General features: G+C 49.7%; 1 protein-coding gene across 1 annotated transcript in view; it reads right to left on the reverse strand.

The window, feature by feature from the left end:
* The window catches only part of LOC146839550 (apolipoprotein L3-like), a 139967-nt gene extending 138873 nt beyond the window's left edge, over positions 1–1094 (reverse strand). The window contains exon 1 of the mRNA XM_085651611.1: positions 899–1094. The gene's annotated coding sequence lies outside the window, so the exon portion shown is untranslated. The remainder of the gene's footprint in view (positions 1–898) is intronic.
* Between the last annotated feature and the right edge of the window lie 5976 nt (positions 1095–7070).

The raw sequence follows: 7070 nt of genomic DNA on the forward strand, positions 1-7070 counted from the left end.
GACAGTGACAGCCGCTTGGCTGAGGTCAGGATGGACACCCTTAGGGCTTCTCCAGCGGCCTGGTCGTGTTAGGCCTCGCAGCGGGGTCCTCCGCTCACCAGGGTGCCGGGCGCGTACCTCCGCAGGCTCCGCCGGCCACGTGTGATGCACACACCCATCAGCAGGCACACCCCCGAGTAAAGGGGCCGAGCTTGGGGTCTCACAACCTGCCTAGGGCACATCGCAGGCGAGCTGCACCCAGGCGAGACAGCAAGGAGCCAGGGTCGAGGGCACAGCAGTGGTGCACGAAGAGATGGCTGTCAGCACCATAGCATGGGGTCGTTTCTGCCCTTCGTCGCCAGTGTGATGGCCTATAAGCCAGAGGCCACGTGGCTAGCGCGCTGCAACGCGCAGTGAATTACAGGACACACGACATAGTTTCCAGCGTGGTCCCGACTGCCGTTTGCGGGCCACGCCCCTTTATTTATACGGAGCGCCTGACGTCATGCGTCAGCGCTCGCACCTCACCTCCGACGCGGGTAGACTATACCGCTACCCCACGTCGGAGGATATTACAGTGGTAATGCCAAACACGGTGTCCCTAATTACGTTACCCCAAGGTGGGATATTTCCAATAGCCCTCGGATAAATAATTTATTTATGAGCAGGTACACACACGCGTCAAGTTTTCTGAGAACGGCTCATCCTTTTCCGGTTTTTACTCTGCACTCTGGTGTCCAGTTTGGGAACACTACAAGTACCAGAATGCAAAGCAAAAGCACCGCTATGGATGAGAGGTAGAACAGACTGGGGCGCTGCACTTACGGACCTAAAAGTAGAGTCCAGCACTCACTGAGACGCCCCTCATTGGACAGCGAAAACAACGCCCCCATCTCTCGCCCGCGAGTTACGCCCGTACCTGACTGCGCGAGGTCTTGGGGTCCACTTGTCTCCAGTTGTCGGTGAGCGGGGGCGACACAGGGGGTCCAGGGCTGGAAGCACCCGAGAGCGGCAGCGCTGAGTGAGTATCCGGCCCTGAAAGTGAAACTCTCGGCTCTGCTGACTAATAACATCTGCATCAGCTGCCCAGCCCAGGCGCGGGGCATGATGGGAAGGATAGCATAGTGTTTACCTTTGACGTCACCCTGCCCTATATAGGAAAGTCCCATTGCCTCGGGGGCAGCATTTGCTGCCCAGGTGTGATGAGGGTCCCAGGTGGGCCCCCCTGGAAACTTCAGCACAGAGCGCAAACCGAGGAGGAATCGGAACTAAGTTTGTGACCTTTGCTCTCAAGGCTCCTACGCCAGTGGTGTAACACAGGCCCCACACAGCCCCCTCGAGGCGGTGGGGCCTCGGCTGCAGGGGACCCCCTCAGCACGGTATGGGTTCCGAGAACTCCTGATAGAATCTGTAGGGGGGAAACTCCGTGCACCTTGCAGGAGGGGTGGGGGTCACATTTCGTTACGCCACTGTTTACGTGCAGTCATCCCCAGAGTACAGGTTCACCCCGGGTGCAGTGGGATGAAAAAACGGAGGCGTGGCCGATGTAATAAGGGCGTGGCTTAAAAACATGTAGGCTAAAAATCTATATCTGCTTAGCATAGTGTGCTGCCCGACTGGTATCACGCTGCTTAAGTCATTGCATCCAGATATATGACACAACAAGTACAATCGCACCTACAACAAGTCAGGGCCATCAGCTTTGCCAATGGTTGTTATTAAATTAGCAACAACCTTGGCTTCCTTGACGAGAATATTGAAAATGCTTCAGTTCTGAAATGATGAGACTGAAAAACTATACCGAGTCTCTGTGAAATTACCTCAAAGTCAGCGAAGGGGCCACTACGGCAGAGGTAAGAATTTTTCCCCAGAGGTTGAGAGCAAAACCTGAGAGCCCGATAGGGACCCGTCCAAGCAGCTGATTTTAAGTACTGTCAGCGCTGAGCACCGGTAGGACCCTGCACACTTAAAGCCCTGCCTGGGTGTAACTTCAATGTCATGAAAACCAGATCCGTTTTGGGGAGCGCTAGTTATTGTGCGCACCTTCAAAGAGTGTATTTACTCCCAAAAATTCAAACTTGTTTTTTCGCTCTATATTTATTTAATTCTTGTCAGATTTTGTTGAAAACTACTCCGTACCTTGCTGGTGTGTGTGAGTAGTAGGGTTATGACATAGCGCCTGTGCAAATACAGGTTCATGCCCGTGCGGCATTTATCACGCCCAGGTGTGGGCATAATTTGTCACACCAATGTCACCGGTGACTTTTTATGGAAAAAAACAAAAAGAAAAATAAATAAACAATACACATGACTCACAGCGGTGGCTCCTTCTTTAAGGCGGAGGAGCGGCGCCCCACTGCTCTCTCAGCAGTGCAAACATGAAAAATGAAATGGTAACAAAGCAATCTTATTATGTTATTTTTCCTCAATGAGCCGAGTCTAGGGCGGGGCCACCCTGATGGACAGCAGTTGCAGCAGGGCAGAGGAGTGGTGGGCACTGCAAGCGCGATGTCGGTTTGGGCCGCCGTCTTAGAACGGCTAAACTGACATGCGCAGTTAGATTTCCCCAGCCGGCAGGAGAACAGGCACAGGCTTCCAGGCCCTGACTGAGCGTCAAACAAGCCCGCCTAGACCAATCCCGGCGCTTCTCTCTTGCTGGGTAATAGTATTACCAGCATGAGAGCAGCATCTGGATTGGGATAGGGGAGTATAACATTTTCTAGCTATCGCGACAAAGAGTTTTCCATTCTATTAAGGACACGGAGGCGAGGATTATGCTTCTCTTTTCATTACTGGCACACAGCAGCCAATGAAAAACTTTAAACTGGCATACCCCAGGAAGGACAACCCCCTCCATAGTATGCACCAATCATGCATTACATCAACCTATAAAATGTCCGTGACGTAGCATCCCTTCCTCATTCTTTGCGAATAACTTTTCAACACAGTCTGTAACCTTGACCCTCGAACATTGAACTCCGCCGATTCCATCAACCACACGAACTTCATCCGTCGGGCTCGACTCTGCACATCGATGACCCCTTAAGTCGGTTTACTCTGTTCTCCTCAAAGAGTATATACGTTGTAATATACCATCCACAGACTGTATATCTGCCAACAGGGCACTGAAACTGCTCTTATTGCCGTGATAGAGGAGTCTAGGAAAATTATGGATGACGGAGGTTGTGCTGCTCTTATCCTGTTAGATCTCAGCACAGCCTTCGACACAGTTAATCGCCAACTAATGGTGCAAAGACTCAGGGAGGTGGGTGTGGCTGGAGTCGCCCTGAACTGGCTTCAGTCCTTCCTCGAAAACCGTATTTTTTCTGTCTACAAAGATGAAGCTTCTTCAGATCAGATTCCTCTGCGGTGTGGAGTCCCCCAGGGATCCTCCTTAAGTCCTACCATGTTTAACATCTACATGAGTTCTCTTTCAGAAATGGTGTGTCCTTTGGGGATCCAGATCGTCACTTATGCTGACGACACTCAGCTGGTGGTATCCCTTAGCCAGCAGGGCAATTCTGAGCCTGGCCTAACATCGTGCCTAAGGAAGATCTCGGAGTGGATGGACAAGTCATTCCTAAAACTGAATGGTGCAAACGACAGAGATCATGCTTCTTGGTCATTCTGTCCCCGCTAATATAGACTCTCTTTGGCCCGGTTGTCTTGGCCCCCACCCGCTCCAAAAGAACAGATCAAGAGTCTGGGAGTCTGGCTTGACTGCAAGCTGGACTTTAAAGGGCAAGGTCACAACTAGTTGCTACGGACGTCTTAGGATGATAAGGAAGATTCTCCCCCTTCTTCCTTTTGTCGCTAGGCAAGTTCTAGTTCAGGCACTGATACTTTCTCGGCTGGACTATGCAAATGCAGTCTATCTGGGTGCGCCACAGGGCACCACTAATAGACTGCAAATCGTTCAGAACTGTGCAGCCTGCCTTCTAATGAACATTCCCAAACGCAGCTCAGCCAAACCAGCTCTTACCAGTTTGCATTGGCTTCCCATCCAGGAAAGGATTCGTTTTAAGGCAATGTGCATTGTCCATAAAGCCATCTCTGGGAAAGGTTCCCCATTAATTCAATCTATGGTGCAACTTTACCGCCCCAACAGGACTTTGAGATCCAATAATAAACGCTTACTTGCAGTTCCCACGATTAAGCGATCACGAACGGGAGGTCGGTGGTTCTCGTATAATGCAGCCAAGCTTTGGAACCGGATTCCCGATCATATACGACTGGAATCTAATCATCTTAAATTCAGGAAACTGCTTAAAACTTTTCTTTTTCTGTGATCTGTTCTTAGTTTGAATAAGGTGCCACATTAAGCGCTGGGATGCCCTCGGGTAGCCATGCGCTATATAAATGTGTATTCATTCATTCATATCTCAATATAACAAGGGCGGGAAGAAACCCACTACAAACCACATATTGTCATTTCCACAGAATCAACAAATGAACAAATGCAAGTTACGTCATAACATACAGTTTCAAGGGTGGGATAATACTCTCCTCCGTGCCCTTAATAGAATTGAAAATTCTTTGTCGCGATAGCTTGAAAAGTTTATATTCTATGTCAGTCCACGGAGTCTCAGATTATGCTAGTTTAAAGTTGACCCACCACATTAGAAGCAACACCTACAATCGGCTTATGATAAAACGTTTTGTAAGTAGAATCAGAAGACCAATCCGCCGCAGTCATGATATCCTCTAATTGAGAACCTGTAGCCAGAGCTTTAGAGGCCATAGCCTCTCTTACGGAATGAGCGCCAACGTATCAATATCTGCCAACTGCAACAACCAAGTGACCCACCAGGCTAAAGTCCCGGCAGTGACTGGGCGGAAAGGTTTCTGCAATGGAATCAATAATTGTCCTGCCACATTAGTCCTAAAATCACGTGTGCAATCTTCATAACACTTCAAACATTGAACAACACATAACTTACTGTGATGTGGAAATGCAGGGTAAGAAATACATTTAGAGTTGGTATTAGTCCGCTTACAAATAGTAAACGACACCCCTGAAGGAGTGAAAACTCTACCTGCTGTGTCCAAATCCCAAACATCAGAGACTCGTCTACATGAAATTAAACATAACAATAGTGTCAACTTGGACGATAACTGCTTACGTGAGAGACCCTCATTTGCTGGCCCATTCCGAAGGAAACGTAATACCACATTTACATCCCACAAATTTGAATAACGGGGTTTGGGAGGATTTACCAACCTGATACCTTGCACCACTTTACAGACCAATTGATGTTCTCCCACAAGCTTACCATCCACGTGAGGATGACCGACCGAAATTGCTGATCTGAAATTGTTAATCGTCCTATAAGCTAAACCTGTACTTGCCATCTCAGACAAGAAATTAACGATCATATGGATACAGGATCCCAAGGGATCCCCTTGTCGTGCAGCACACCAACTAACCCATTTGCGCCAAGCTGACTCGTATCGTTTATGTGTGGCAGGTGCCCAAGATTGGGACAGGAAAAACGAAGTGTCCTCGTAAACTCCTGGCATTTGCCAGCGTCTCCGTAAAGTCTCCACGGCATGAGGGACAACTGACCCTGGGGTATGAGAGGATGAGGCTGACCCAGAGGGTCTGTCAGAATCTCTGGGAAGGACTGCAGACGTACTGGGGGTTCACACGAGAGGGCCAGCGCTGCTGGGAAGACTTTCTTAGTGCTGCTCTGGGCCTTGTCTAGGGCAGAGAAGGTGGACACATATTTACCCACCTCTTTAACTAATTTATCTCCAAAGAGTAACCCGTTCGCCAGGGTCCCCGCCTCTGTCCGCCAGTTGTGGATCAATTCGCATTAAGAAAGAACGCCGTTGTTCAGTGGATAAGGCACAATTAGCATTACCTAAAAAGCAGAGTGCTCTCTGTGCCCATTCTAGAATCTCCGTCGCATCCAAGGGTGTGTTGGTGTCTTTGGCCTGCACTGCAGCATCTAGGATCTTCGTGAGAGGGCCAGACACGTCAAGGAGCTTGTCCTGACAGCCTCTCCATGCCTGATCCAATCCTTTTTTGTGGTCTTTTGAGAATTTTTTAAGGAGGTGGCCATGTTGGGGTCCAACTCAAGCGTGTTCGCTACCTTTCCTAGAAGGGCCAGCCTGGGGCATTCTGATCTCAGAGTGGCGCGAACCTCGCGCTCAAATCCCTGATGTAAGTTCTCCTGGACATAGTGTGCCACTTCCAAACACGGCACCCATTCGCTGGACCTTGGGTGCACAATATTCTTGGGGTCAAAGAGCAGGTTTCTATTGGGGGGCAGGACGCTCTTTGTAGGCACCTTGCGTTTCTTTTTTGAAGCCCTCTTAAGCGCCTCCGATTCTTGGTCGGAGTCAGTGGTGTCTGGAAGGGCTGGGGAAGAGTCACTGTCGTCCCCCTGATACAACAGGGAAGGAGCTAGCAGACGGGAGAGAGCTCCCATAACCATGGTCGTTAATGACGATAGCCGCCATCCGTGCAAGTACCTCAGCTGAGGGAAGATGCGAAGGTTCACCCAGGGAAGCCTTGAATTTACGCTTGCCGTAATTTTGCAGGGGCTGTGTAAATGGTTTCAGAGCCTTAATCAGCGCACTTGTCACTGAACCCTGGACGTGGGAATCAAGGGCTTCCACTAATTGTTCCTCAATTTGGTGCTCGTAGGACACCTCTTTGTATTCTACATCCTCGTTATATTCTGCCCACTGATCAGACTCCTTGGCGTAGTATGCCATCTTTTACAATAGGAGGTGTGGAGGAACTTCACGGGAGGGAAAAACTCAGGGGTGTCACTGAAGTCAAATTATCCTGACTAATCTGACCCTAGACTTTGCAATGCACTCAACCTATAAATAACTAACACCTCAAACTTGATTCAGTTAAGTAATATATATATAATAGTGGAGGGAGCCACCCCTATTCCCCCTAAGGCAGTGCCTTTGTTCGTTTTTGCGCCCCACCGGGCGTTTACAGGGACTGAGGGTAGCGCAGCAACAGGTCCACTATGCACGAGCAACCGATCGGAATGAAATCCCCAATGCAGTTGTTCGCGCACGCGCGGACCGTGTGGCACTCGAAAGTGGACTGACCCTCAAGCTCGCAG

The sequence above is a fragment of the Triturus cristatus genome, chromosome 4_1 (assembly GCF_964204655.1).
Source record: "Triturus cristatus chromosome 4_1, aTriCri1.1, whole genome shotgun sequence".
Lineage (NCBI taxonomy): Eukaryota > Metazoa > Chordata > Amphibia > Caudata > Salamandridae > Triturus > Triturus cristatus.